This window comes from Aythya fuligula, chromosome 20 (assembly GCF_009819795.1).
Source record: "Aythya fuligula isolate bAytFul2 chromosome 20, bAytFul2.pri, whole genome shotgun sequence".
Classification (NCBI taxonomy): Eukaryota; Metazoa; Chordata; class Aves; order Anseriformes; family Anatidae; genus Aythya; species Aythya fuligula.
The window spans coordinates 4,020,559-4,034,825 of NC_045578.1; the positions used below are offsets into that span (position 1 = coordinate 4,020,559).

Below are 14,267 nucleotides of genomic sequence, written 5' to 3' on the forward strand. Positions count from 1 at the left end.
AGCTCCTGTATCTCTGAACGAAATGCTTCTGCAGAGATCAAAGGACGGGTCTCAGGTTGTTTTTCTTTAGGTCTGGATGAGAGAACGGCGGAGGAGGGGTCCCCGCGAGGCTGCGTGCCACCCTGCAGCGAGTACGGTCTGCAGCAGCTGCCAGCTCGGTGAGTGCAAGCATATTGAATTCTGCCTGTGTGTTCACAAACCTCAACCAAACACCCCCTTTCCTCTAAGAGGAAGAACATCTGTGATATACTGCGGGGTGGGGGGGTCCTCGAGAGGTTTCATTTTTCTTGAGAAAGCTGTGGGACGTGTATCTTAATCGATAAGCGTTGTAGATGCAGAAGCAACTCTTGTCCTTCTCAGCACGCCAGCAGTAGCAGTGCAGGCACTGCCTGTCTGTGCACGGTCTGACACTCTTCAACTTCTCTGCATAAGGAGACAGGAGGCTCTGGGTGGGGAGCAGCTTATCTGGTTGTTTATTTTTTTGCGTGTTTTGCTTTGGCATCAGCTGATGGAGCTGGGCAGGGAGCAGTGGGGTAGTACTGCAGACCTGAGGAGGTCTGAGTGCAGTGCTGGCCCAGACACTGGACAAATATTTTTCAGCTCATCTCCCCTTCGCACTGCACCATCGCAGCCTTGTGACGGGTGCTGTGGAGATCCTTTCTCTCCCCTAGCATCTGTGTGGGTGCTGGTCTCCCTTGCAGTTTGAGAGCTGCTGCTAGCCCTGGCATAACTCCGGTCCTGCTGCAGCAGAGGAGGTATTGCAAAGGGCAGCAGAGCAGCGGTGGTTGCTGGAGGAAGAAGTTGGGGCAGCAGTCACCTCAAGAGATTGTGTGGTTTACACACTGGCTGGGTTTGAAGAGGTGGCACAGTGCTGAGCGTGCCCCTGTGCTTCAGCTGAGTCTGCTCGCCGGAGTGCTGCCTGTCGGGGTGCATGTCCTGAGGCTGCTGAACGTCGTGTTACCCCGGCTGTGTGGAAGGAATATTGCTGTCTGCCAGCCAGATCTTCTGTGAGGTATCAGTGCTGACCTTAGGAGAGCCTTTGCAGACTCACCGCTACCTGGAGCAGGGGAAGGAGGAACTTCTGTGGTAAGAGGCTTCAGGAAAAGCTGCCACAAAGGCTGGGGGAGCTGGAAGGCTCCTGGGGGCCGTTAGCAGGGTGCTCTGGGTCTCCAGAGCGTGACTCTGAGAGGATAAATCTGGTGCAAAGCAGGGTGTTTGGAGCTAGTGGGGGGAAAGGGACACGTGGTAGCGGGGAGCTCGGTGTCAGGATGGTTCCTGTGCTGGAGGTGTGCAAGGCAGTTTGCTTGGTAACATCTGAAATCGATGCATGCAATTAGGCCGCCCTGGGAAGGTGTCTTCCACAGCTGGAAACCCCGATGAACGCGGGGGGCAGGCTCTGGTGTGTGAGGTGGCACGGCCCCGCTGTGCACGCAGACAGAGCCGAGCAGGGGGAGCAGGCAAGGGGCAGGAGGGCAGAGAGTGTGCCAGAGGCCAGCTTTGGGCAGCACCAGGCTGTTGTAGCAGCTTTCTTGACACCTGTGAGGGCAGATGAGCAAATGCTGCTTCTGGGTAGTTTTTGGTGCCCTTTAGCTTGTGGTGTGTGTGACTTGTGGTGTCCCTCTGTGCCTTTGCTGAGGGGCTGTGAGGAGGCAGCTTACCCAGTCAGGCACAGGCCAAAAGCAAGGCTCGGGTCGGCGGTGTGAAAGTGGAATAGAAATCCAGTGTAAGGCAAAATGTTCTTGGCTTGTGCCTTAACAGATAGGAAAGCAGATGTGTCTTGGGAAGAGTAGCAGTAGCCCTCACCCAAATCCTTCCACTTACATTTTTTTTCTTCATGGCTTCAAATCCCTCTTCTCCGATTTCCAGTCCTGTTTTAGTGCAGGACATCGCTTGCTTCTCAAGGCCAATTGTTCCAACGTGCAGGGAGTGACCAGCAGCAAACCTGCAGTTAAACGAGAGGAGTATCCAGCTGTAAATGCAGTGAGGATGAGAGGAGTGTGCAGGAGCAGCTGCTGACATAACTCCGTCCTTGTGGCAGAGCTGAAGCCCAGCAGCTAAAGCACCAAAGCTCTGGCTGCAGTGGAGAAATGAGGGGTACCAAACAGTCACGTCGTCAAGCGTGCTGCTTTAATTAAGGCTGGTTAAGCTTAGCGTGTCTGGAGAAAACCATCTGAAGTGCTCAAAAGAAAATCCTGATAAATGGGGATAGGACACTGTTCTGAAGGATAGCAGTGGAAAGGAACTGCAGAGACTTCAGAGACGTGTGGGAGGGCGGTCTGTGCTGCTCCGTGCCGTGTCAGTAGGCATGCGGCCGTGTGCCAGCACCCAGGAGACTTGTGTGGTTAGCCATGGGTGGTGGCTTTAAGGGTTGAGTCTTTGGTCACAGAAAGATGTGTCCAGTGAGGAACATTTGTACCAGAGCAGGATGCTGAAGGGTCCTTTGGAATTTATTGCAGAAGGGTCAAGAAATGGAGCTGTGCAGCCTGCCCTGTGCCACCAGGTGCATCGGGCTTCAGCCCCGGAGCTGCCCGTCCTGCACCTGGGGGCCCTGCTGCTGGGCTGGGGCAGAAGTCAGCAGGTGACAGGCACAGGGTGTAGGAGATGACACCAGAGATGTGGGAAAGCAGAAGGACCCTGTGGGTTGCTGGGGGAGGCTTCTGCCTAGCTCCTAGGGCTGCTATGAATTAACAGGGGTAACTTCTTTTTTTTTTTTTCCAGAATTAAACTTCAGGCTATCAAAAAATCCATCTGAAAATCTGACCAACTTTCCTATTTTCCTGGCTTTCAGCTGCTGAGGTGGTGTTTTCCAGCCTGTTTGTCCTGTACCCTATAAAAATCCAGTCATCTAACAGTGTTTACCATTAATGACAGGGTACAACCAAGCACTTCATAACTTGCATCCGTAACTCGCTTAGGGCTTCGCAGGCTGGACTTGGTGGTTGCATTTCTTAGTGGGTCAAGACAAGAAACATTCTTCTGTTCCATTACAGTCTTCAGCTTTATTTTTAGCATAAGTGATATGGGCAGAAACAGATGGAGAAGTATAAATATTTGTCATAAGTGTCAAGTACACGACACTGGAGGATGATTTCATTGCTTCCCTGTGCTCGTGTCCCTGGATGGGGAAGTTCTCCTGAAAGGTCCAAACCTTCTGAGGGCGCAGCCTGAGAGGGAGGGCTGTCCCAGGGCAGCTGGGAGCTTCGCATCGCAGAAACCTGCTGGGTTAGGGAGTGGACCTGGCTGAAAATAAATCCCTATATTTTATTCCTTGATGGAAGCCAGCTCATGAGCTGAGTCATGCCTTGTGATAAAGGTGTGGCTGCTTGAGGACTTGTTTCTGTTGGGTGGCTGCCCTGAGCAGGCATTATTTTAGGGTGAGTACCTCTGAGAGAGCTACACATCTCTTTTTTTGCCAGAAGCCATGTGGGATTAATTTAGCCTGCTTGTCTCTGGGGTAGTTTCAGTGTTTTCTGCAGGCTGGTGGCTGTGTGCAGGGAAGGCTCTGAAGTGTTGCGATTAATTCTTCAGCATTGTTCGGAGTTCATGGTGAAGTTGTTCGCTAGTTAACAGTGACTGCTCTAATTATTCTGGTGTGAGTATAAACAGTGAGGCTGTGACGTGCCGCTCTGCTGGAGCAGCGCTTCAGTCGATGCGTTTTGGAGACGGAGGCATCCTTCCCCTCCCTCCTGCTCCCAAGCTGTGCTCTCAGCACAGCAGCGTCCAAGCGGGGACGCCCAGAAACCGAGCCCTCAGTTCTGCTGATCCTAGAGCTCAGTGGCAGCACTGTGCCAAGCTCACTGCCTAATTTCTTTGCTCCCTTCTGCAGTCGCCTTCCCTGGCAGCCTCCACTTGCTCTCATTCCTGTCAGCCAGGAGGATCCCGTCCCGTCCTTTTCGGCTGGCAGCAGAGCCTGGGCTCTCAGCAGGAGCCCTCTCTGCGGGGTGGGGTGGAAGTGCCTTTACTGGTGGGAAGCACAGAGCTGTGTGCTGAGGTGGGAGGATGAGGACAGCTCCAGAACCCTTCTGTGCGTGTTTCTGGGTTTGGCTGGCTGGTGTTTTCAGCCGAGTGACTCCATAACTGTTTGACAAAGCACTGATGGCATGTTTCGAAGGACTGTTTGGTCTGTCTTAAACTGTACACGGCAAGACTCCTGGCTCTGCACAGCTGTGCAGATAACATTTTCTTCAGCTTCAGAGGGAAAAAATTCTTGCCTCTGGTGCTTTTGCTTTACGCTGATTTCTGCTGCGGCTGTTGAGCTCTAGGTATGCTAAATAAAAGCAAGTCCTGCAGATCCACAAAGCTCTGAACTGGAGAGGGCTGGTCTGGTTCGTAGGATATTAAATTAACACAGAAGACTGAATCGGTTTCTCTTTGCTGCAGATTTCCCTGGTAACACAAAGCCCCAGCTCACAGATAGACCCGAACGCCGAGTACATAGTGAGGGTGTTAAACGGAGCGGGCATGAGGGGCTCAGCTGGGGTCTGAACAAGGAATAAAGATGTGCTGTGGAGACTCAGGCTGAATAACACCTTCTGAGGATGTGTTAGTGCTGGATTCACAACTGCTGGTGGCTGTGGGGCCCATCAGTCATACCCAGGAGGGTCAGGTCGTGCCCTGGGCTGCAGTCCCTGCACCTGCGGCTTGGTGCTGTGTTGGAGCAGTGCTCGGCAGTCAGCTGCTGCTGGGCTGTGGTTGTACCTGTGGTGCAGAGCTCATTCACAACTTTACCTTGCAGTCTTGTGAGTGCAGCAAAGGGATCAGTAACCCTATAGTTTAGTTTGGTTTTGCCCTGCATGTTTTGTGGCATATTTAGCAACTTGGACTGTTGAGCCCTCCTAGTCGTGATAAGGAAAGACTTTACCATGGGCGTCCCCTTCCCTCTCCCACCTCTAGGTAGTGGCTGGGTTTCTGTTCTAACGAACAGAAGTGAGCCCTAACAACATGGCAGAGCTGGTGAGGACAGGTTTTCCACCTGCTTTTATGCAGGTAGCTTGGGCACAGCCTGCTGAAGCCCCCGGTTGCAGGTTGTCACAGCTGCAATAGCTAAAGCAGAGGAATGGGGCAGCAGCAGGGAAAATTGTGCCAGGGTGTCTTTGCAGAGCGCTGTGTGCGTGTGCACTCACCTGCGGCTGGCTGTGTTACCAGCCCCATGCTGTTCTGCTGCTGTGTCCAGCTCTGTTAACGTGCTCCAAACTAGCTCCTGCCTTTGTGCTTCCGCACCATGGCAGTGGCAACACGGGGACATCACCGGGCTTAGCCTGCCCTGCTGCTCTGATGGGCTCAGCAATCGGGATGCTCAAAGGGAGCCCTGCCAGAGGGGGCTCTGCAGCTGCTGCTCTGTGCTGGGTGTCTGCCTCCAAGCCCTCCCTGCCCCTTGCACCACCCTAGCACACGGGGCCTGGTCTTTTTGTGGGCGGGGAGCTGGAAGTCGTGTGAGCTGCCTCCTTGTTGGGAGCTGGGATGGATGTTGTCTGAGGATGAATCACGGCTTCACGAGGGAAGGAGGCTTCCATGTTGCAGCATGTGAAAAGCCACAGATGTAACACAAGGAGATGGATTTGTCCCTAACGGGTGTCAAGTAGTGCCCTGGAAAAGTGATCTGCTGCTTCAGAGCTCACCTCCCTGTCTCCTATGGATGGCTGCAGACTGGTGTGGAAGAACTGGGGGGGAAAGGAGTACGAACTGGCTTTGGATAGTGGTGATGCAGAAGGCAGAGCTGTGCCAAAGTGATCAAGCGAGCTGAAAATGTGGCCAGAGACAGCTGCTTACAGGCCCCCTGCCTATGGACAAGTCAGGTCCCCATGCTGCACTCCCTCACCTGGCGCTGGTCCTGCAGGCTGGGCAGTGCTGTGACGGTGTTTGTGCTCCCCTCTGGTGCTGTGTGCCTACAGCAAGTGGCAGTATGAAGACGGAAGGCTCATCCACTGAGCTCTTGATGTTTTCCTGTGGCTGATGGGATGCTTTGGGCCTTGCTGAATGCAGAGGGACCAGGAACATGTGCCTCTGCCTGCAGATGGGGTTCTGGGGTCACTGCACGTGTTGGGAGCACTTGGTGGAGCTGTGAGAACGACACCTCTGGCTCAGCTTGCCTTGTGTGCACAGCGCTGGCTGAGGAGAGGCTGGGGAAGTTGGAGCATGTGAGGAGAGGGGAAGGCTTCATGCAAACGTGGGAGGGCTGCAGCTTTCCCTCTGGAAGTGCAGGTCAGCCCAGAGCATGTAAAGGTGCCGTGTGGGCTTTGCCTGCCTTTGTTGTGTGGTGGTGTTCGTGAGCCTCGGTGCTTTCAGCTGGCAAATCAGGCCGCGTCACTGCTGTGCACCGCACATCAGAGATCAGGCATCTCTTCCCGCATGTTTCCATACTCTAATCAGGCTTCTGCCTTCTCCTTTCTCATGCAGTATTGATGGGAGCAGTGCTTGCAATTTGCCTTGAAGCAGTAGTGAAGAGGCATGACTTATTCATAGCGATTGCAGGAGTTCATTCCTTACTGCCAGATGGGCTGATTGATGTCAGGCTGCGGAGCGGGGCTGGCCTTCTTTGTAGGGATCTGAGCCTTCGCTTTGCTGCTTCAAAGGAACAGAAGAGTGGCCATCCAGGACGATAATTGCAGGTGGGGAAGGGCAGTGTGTGATCACACCTCACCTGGGGGAGCTGGTTCTCCTGTAGCACCTGCTCCTGGCCACCGGATAAGCGAGTAAAGCCAGCGCTGCTTTCTCCATGCTCTTCAATCACCTGTCTGCTTGCCTCGTGGCTTCTTGTGCTAGGAGCATAAAGGGACCAGTGCTAAGAGCCCTGTGGGGACCAGCGTTGTCTTGGTAGAGCATGAGGCAGAGGTGTAACTGGGCTTGAAATGCCCCCAGCAGTGGAACCAGCCTCCAAATCCGAGTTAATGACCCGTGTGCTCTAAGGACACGGGGCCTGGGGCTGGTTGTTAGCAGTAATGTGTCCGGTTTGGCCCCAGGGCAGCGTGTTGCTGGGCTGCTTGGCTCAGCGCCTGCCCAGCTCCCCGGGAAGCCCCTTCCCTCTGCTCCCAGAGGGGGCCTGGCCCTTGCAGCTCCCAAGGCCGAGGCAGGTCAGAGTGGAAAAGCAGAAATCAGTGATGTGGCTGCAGTGCTGAGGTGTTTTTGCATTTCTGGTGTGAGCTGGATACTAATACCTGGGTTCACTGAGGTGTGTTGTGGATTCGGCAAAGTGCTCAGTCCATTAGGAGCTAGTGGAGGAAAGGAAACCTCTCAGAATCCTTCATATTTGGAGTTCTTCAGCTATGAAGAAATACTTCCTTGCCTTGAAACGTTCTCTTGCTGTGAAATGCATTCCAGCCTCTAAGACAGCAGGTCTCCTTTCCCTCTCTTCCCATGCCCCCGGTTTTATTAACCTAGAAATGTGCTGACACTTCACCATTAAACTGGTTTCTAGCCCGTTCAGGAGCTCTGCAGTTCCTTTGCAAGCTGTCAGTGCGGCTGCATGCAAGGGGAGCGGATGGCTCAGTTCATCTCCTGGGGCCTGCGTCCTTCCTAGCTGATGGCTTTTTGCAAGTCTGGCAGCAGAGAGCTCTGTCCGTGTGTAGCTGCTCCCCTCTGAAGGAAGGCTGTGGGGAAGAGGCACTGAAGAGGCTTGCATCACTCTGCTTTAATGCGTTTATTTTGGCCGGCTCTCTGCCTGTGGGGGAGCTGTCTCAGCAGACAAGGGCGCTGCTCTGAGCCCTCCGCAGTGTCTGTTCCCCCCATGGGGGCTGCTCGGTGCCCAGGCAGCCTGTCATTCCCAGCAGGCAGCCTGGGACCCTTCCACCTCTGCGCCCCGGCAGCTTGGCCTTGCTGCGGGGGTCCGAGGGAAGCCCCTGCGGGTGGCAGGAGCAGGCACGGGGCCTGCACTCGCCAGCAGCCTGCTCGGATCTCTGCAGGGAGCACCTTGTAGCAAGGTCATCCCAGCCACAGCTTGCTTACTGCTGTTGGAGTGGCTTTTCAGCATCAATTTGTCTTCTCCAAAGCCTTCTGAACCCTTCCTCGGCCCTGGTATCTCCCGGGATGAGCCATGCTGGCAGCTGGGAGCTCCAGTGTCCAGGCGGAGACACCTACAGTCAGACAGAGCTGAGGCTGAAGGACTCTCTTGGTGGCCTCTGACCTTGCAGGGTCTGGTTCTTCCTGCCCTTCCCAACGCTGCCATCCAGCTAGAGAGACCTCTGGAGGCTCACCAGAGCCAAAGGCTTCCTGAGCAGCCCCTGCATGCAGGCAGGCAGCCAGGGGTTGGAGCAGAGACTGTGGAAGAGGCTGCCTGGGGGAATCTGAAGAGACTGAGGGGATGCCCCCAAGGGGTTGTGCTCCCTGGACCTCTTGTCTTTAGACCTCTCTGAAAAGAGCAACCCCAACGCCTCCTGGGCACGTGGAGCACCCGGTGCTGACGGAAGGACCTTCCTCACAGACCAGCCGGGTGGATGGAGCTGCTCCTTCACGCAGCAAGCGGGCAGCTGCTGGGCTGCACCACCTCCTGCAGATGCTGGGAGCAGCAGCTGCTCCTGCCCTCGGTGCCAGGCAGGGCCTGCATCCGGCTCTGCAGCACATTAAATCACATGCTCTGAGCAGTCTCTCTCCTGTCAAGCTGTTTGTTCTGGCTACCTTCTTTTCTGCTTAGAAACTTGTCATTTTTCTAGCCTTTTTCAAGCTCACCTACCAGAGGGCATGAGAATTAGAAGTATTTAGGCATATAATAACGATACAAGAAAAATAAAGTGAAGGGTTTTAATTATACGGTTTTCTTAATTCCTTTGATTTAAAGGCTGGTGGAAGCTAAGTGGATTCAGGGCCAGACGTGCACAGGCATCTGGGGGAAGGGACTGCAAATGAGCCTAGCCAGCCAGGAAATTGCACATTTAAATATAGTTCTCAGTAGGGTCAGCAAAACACCCGGGGGGTGAGTTAAGAACAGAATTTGTGCCGTAATGGGTTCATTTAGCTGCAGACAGCTGAAGGGAAGCAAAAAGGGAGCCTGGGAGCAAGGGAAGCAAATGGAAGGGTCGGTGTCCCATCCCATCTGACGGGCCCTTGTGTGCTGCTGCAGGTCTCTCCCAGGCAGCAGCGCCCTGTGCTGGCTGCTGCACGGGCTGGTGGCAAGAAACTGCTGAAGGGACTTCTGGTTTTGGGGTGGTTTCCTGGGAGGGTGTAAATCCCTAGCGGACCTAACACCGTAGGTCTGGTGCTGCTGTGGGCTGTGGCACGAAGCATGGCCTGGGGCATCCCGCTGACCTGGCGGTAGGAAGGTGGGAGCAGCAGCTGCCTGGGTTGCCCCACGTGAGGTAGGGGACAGTCGGGGACAGCTTCCCCTGGGAGGCTGCTGCTCTCTTCCCAAATGGGTGAGTGGGACGGTGCTTCCCCACCCTGTGGGCACAGACCAGTTTCCGTGCCCTGTTGTGCTGGGGCAGTGACTGGAGTTGGTGACAGGAGCCTGCTTCATCCTGGGTAAAGGGAATTGGGGAAGTGAAGCTTGGCGTCTGTCCCTTTGGAAATTGGCAGCCATGGCTTTTGTCCTGCTGTGATGCTTTCAGCACAGGGAGCACAGGGTGAGCTGGGTGAGGAGCTGTGTGTGTGGCCAGTGCCTCGAGCCCTTCTGAGTCAGCTGTGGTGTGTGTGACATTTGGGAACCTCTGAGACCTGCTGGAGACCCGTAACTGGGTGACACTCCCCTTGTGACTTAAAAATGGCATGGAAGGAATGCCTTGGGGTCAGAGATAGTTGAAACTTTTAACTTGGAGTACAAAGGAAGGGAAACAAAGGAAGGAGCAAAATACCATTTTTTTAATTTGGGAATATAATTAGCCTATGAAGTGGGCTGTTTTCGTGGCTGCTCATTGTCTGGCTCTTGAACAATTGTACCTTAAAAATGGTGGTCCTGGGTCACTGCATGGGGTTTCTGTGCTGCTGCTCCTTAAAGCTAGCACAGACTTGGTAGGTTTGTTCATGCAGGTGCCAGCTGGGGCTAGACTTCCAGGGAGTTCAGCACCCCTTAGAAGCACTGGCCTTTTAGGGACAATTTCTTGAGCTTTATTGAAGTGCCTGCCTTGTGCCTGCCTTGCTGATAAGCTCTGAGAGCTGGCGCGTGCCTGTCGGCATGTCCCGCAGCTCGGAGCACAGTGGGGCAGCGAGCTCTGCACTAATTGGTGCTGTTGCCACGCTATTGAGAAGTTGTACTCACTGGCCAAATTTTCAAGTGCTGGTCTAGGCTCTCTGCCTGGCTGTCAGGAAGGGGAAACTAATTATAGTGTGAAACCAGGAGAGCAGGCTGGCCTGAAGGAAATGTCATTAAGGTTCTCCTCAGGCCCCGGGTCAGCCTGTGTCAAATCACAGCTGTATCAACCTCTTAATTTCTTCCTCCTTCAATTTAAATTACCACCAAGTGTTTTCTTGGAAGTGTAACCACCTTTTATACCAGCAGAGTGAATTCTGGCTGTTTCCTCTAAATCCAAATAAGAGAGGTGGGGCTGGGACTGACGAAGCAACTAGGACAGTTTCTCGCCTTGCTTTTCCTTCTTGCTCTGTGCAGAGCTCCTGTGTTGGCTTCCTGGGGGCTCAGTATTGGGGTCTGCCATGGGGCAGTGGGGTTGTTGGGGGTTCATCCTTTCCAACACTGCAGGAGGGGTGGGGGAGATGCCTGAACTTCTGTGTGGCCATCACATACAGCACATAGCGCTCTCTGTGCAATGCGTGTCACGCTGCAGAGCTCACTTGGCTCATTTTTAAGCTGTTAATGTCTGCACCACCCTGCCTACAGCATCCACTACTGGCCCCCAATGGAGGCAGATAGGTGCCCTGGCTCAGTAGGGCTTGTCCTGTAAATCACCTGTCAGCTCTTCCAGATGCTCCTGACCCACATCTCAAACTCAGTGCTTGTTCAGGAAGCAAGAGCAGCCCTGAGTCCACAACACACATGCGTTTTGTTGTTCTCCCTTGCAGCTCCTTCCTGAGATGGGAGGTTTTGGCATCAGCTGGGGCTGTGAGGTGGGACTAGAGCCATGTAAATCAGCACTTGCTTTATAAATGAAAGCATATTCCAGTTTTTAACCTACTTTCCTTCTGAAACCAGACCCTGTGGGGAAGATGAGCCACGCATATGCCATGTGTCTGTCGTTCCTGTCTCCCACCCTGCCGCACAGCAGCTTCCAGATCTTTGTTCTCCTGAACTCAAGCGTCTGGCGCTGGTTAAGGCTTCAAAGCCGTGTCACAAGCTGCCAGGGAAACTCTTGGCTGCACAGACAGGGAGGACGTTGTGGTGAGGGGCTCTGTTAATTAGTCCTGCCCTTCCCAGCACAGGGTGCCTTGATGCAGCTTCTCTCATCTTCGGTCTCTTGCCTGCTGCCCTCGTTTCCATCAGCCTGCGCTGCTGGGCCCTGAAGGCTCCTGGTGGGACCCCCTGGGGCTGGCAGCCCTCCCGTGATTCAGGGCTGGAGAGGCAGTGCTGGCTGAAGCCTGGGCTGCGGGGACACCTGCAGAGCTGCTGCACCTCCTCTGCAGAGGAGCAGAGGGCTCGGGAAGAGCAGCAGGGTGGGAGGGAGGTCTAGGGCACAGGTAGCCTGCCCGCAGCCTGGTGCAGGAATCGTAGCTCAGGGTGTCTCCTGCCAGCAAGGCTGGGCGGTGTGCCACTGCACCAGTTCAGCTGGGGTCAACCTGCACCTGACTGCAGCTCCTGAGCCCGTTTTTCCCCTTTCAGAGTTCATACTGAGGGTTCATATAGCAAAGAAAAATCCCTAAAACACAAATAATCCCCCAGTCTGCAGCTGGGCACAGGCGTCCTGCCTGGGGTCCGGATCTGAGGGAGCCAGCAGGACCTTTGGGTGCGCTCATGGGCTGGGCGACTGCAGTTCCACTTGGGTGCTGGCTAACAAAGAGTGTAGCACGGGGAATAAAACCCTCGGAGGAGATTTAATAACTGGAGAGAATAATTGTGAAGTGCTTCAGAATATTAACCAATAGCTGAATGCACTCAATTAGCTTAATGAAGCCGGGTGCCTGGGCTCTTTTTTTAATCAACCAGATGGGCAAAACATTACGCACAAAAAAATGAGTCCTAACTACAATGAATGCGTTTAATTAGCAAATAAAAGATGGAAGGGGTTTGTTTTTCAACTTCGAGTGAGAGATTCTTCTTCACGGAGTGCTCTCCAAAGCAGCCGTACGTGCCGTGGGTTCTCAGCAGTCCCGGACTGGTGTGACTGGGAGTGCTCTGGGGGCTGCAGGTGGGAGCCAGCTGCCTGCTTGTGGCTGGCTGTGCCCGCGGGGTGCTGAGCGCGCTGGGGGAGCTGTGCTGTGGTAGCACCGAGCCTCCTGGGGGTGCTGCCGAGGGCAGGCTGGGCAGTGATGCTGCTTAGCCTGCTGCTCCAGAGCCTTTTCCCTAAGGGTGTGTGTGCCATCACCTCTGCCCTGCAGAAGGGGACGGGAGCGAGCAGTAACCGGGGCTACGCAGCGAGGGTGGGAGTTGGGTGTGGGATGTGGGGTGCTGGTGAAGGTGCCCTTGGTATTTGGGGCACCAGGGGAGCGTTTCACTGACGGCCTGGGCTTGCTTCATCTGTGCCTGTAGGATGCATGGCCACCTGCCTGTAACACTTCTGGCCCCAGCACAGGACACGCCTGCCACCTCTGTCCCGTGGATGCCCCAGTTTGCTCTGGGCTGTGCAGAGGATCTGTCCCCATGCATCCAGCCGTGCCCAGCTCACGCACTCTGTAGTGCCAGTCACAGGCTGCCTCGTGCCACAGGAGCTTGTTGCAATGAATGACCTCCCTCTCCCCACAGACCTCCGCACCGCTGTGGGCCTGTAACGTAGCCCTGTCGTGTCGCCGAGTCTTGCCAAGCCTGCGAGCGTTTCCTCCAGCCCCGTGTTCTAAGCTGAACAAGCCCTTTTGATATTAAGCCTATAATAATAACACCTTGTAGCTAAAGAGTATGTTTTTCCCCATTAGCGGATTACTCAGCGCTCTGTGCTTTTGAGGTAGTGTTTAACAAAAGCAGAGACTTTCCCAGACTATATTTAATTAAACAGAGCTCCGAGATCGCTTCCGCTTCATTTCAGTGCTGTGACTGCAGCGCTCTGTGCTCTCATCCCCGCAGCAGCCAGAAGTGGAGCGTGTGCTGAGTGTGCTCTGTGTGTGCTGAGTGTGCTCTGTGTGTGCTGAGTGTGCTCTGTGTGTGCTGAGTGTGCTCTGTGTGTGCTCGGCCCGTGCTCAGCCAGGTGAGGGGCCTGGCGTTCTGCTAACACCGGGGGCTCCCAGTGGGACCCGTGGGTCCCCTCTGCTCCCGGTACCTGTGGGGAATGCAGCCCTTGGGCCAGCCTCTGAAATCAAGCAGGTACCTGGGCCAAACTACGTGCCCTGTTCAAGTGACAACCCAACTAAAGTGCCTTTAGCTACAAATAAATTTGGGATCCTAAGCTCTGCCTGTTTCTTTTTGAGGCTAGTGCAGGGATAGGAGCGTTGGAGCATGATGGCTCAGTTCTCAGCAGTGAGGCACAAAGGGAAGCTTCAGTTTGGAGGTTCCTTGCTTCTGCCTCGGGAGATTTCTGCGAGCAGATGGTGATACGCTCTGGTTTTGCTTATCATCGCAGATTATTTGCCAGATAATTTTTGTGACTAATGCCTTGGCCTCTAGTCTGAAATCCCGGAGTCAGGTTTCTGGTAGAAATACTTGTGTTTGCAGATTTTAGAGTCTGTTCCTGTGTGCGGACGTCACCGCTAGCAGGGGGCTGCTCTCCTGTGGCAGATGCCCCCCCCTCTGCAGCAGAGGGGCAGCCCTAAAGCAGAGCCCCCTTCCCACAGCGGGGTGGGAAGTGGCACCTTCATGTCCAGCTTTGGGTTCATTGGATTTTAGAGCTCCTTATGGCTGAAGCCCCAGCCTCGGTAGGACACCGGTGGCAGCACCGATGGGGGGCCTGCAGCCACCAGCTCGCCTCTGCCTCTCCTGAAAGGCTACTGTGATTTTTTTATCATCTTCTTCCACCTCTCCCTTGTTTTAAAAAAAGAAAATTTCTCTCAGATGTCTCTGGAGAGCTGGCTACAGTAGCTGCTTGACTGATTTATTCTAGTATTTTAACATTTACTGGATTTACATAACAGCCAAACAATCTGTTTCAGGAGTTTAATATAAACCCAGCTCCAGTGAGTCACATCCATGTCAGTAATAATGCAAGGAGAGGCAGCTGGGGGAGCGAGGAGGTGACTTTTTCTAGGTTTCTGCATGGGAATATCTGGCTGCCTGAAATATCTCTGACGCCTTGCAGCCGAGCAAAGCT

General features: G+C 54.3%; 1 protein-coding gene across 2 annotated transcripts in view; it reads left to right on the top strand.

Moving 5' to 3' along the window:
* The window catches only part of CAMKK1 (calcium/calmodulin dependent protein kinase kinase 1), an 85,866-nt gene that overhangs the window by 688 nt on the left and 70,911 nt on the right, over positions 1–14,267 (top strand). For both annotated transcript variants that reach the window (XM_032200855.1, XM_032200856.1), the window contains exon 2: positions 71–158. The gene's annotated coding sequence lies outside the window, so the exon portion shown is untranslated. The remainder of the gene's footprint in view (positions 1–70; positions 159–14,267) is intronic.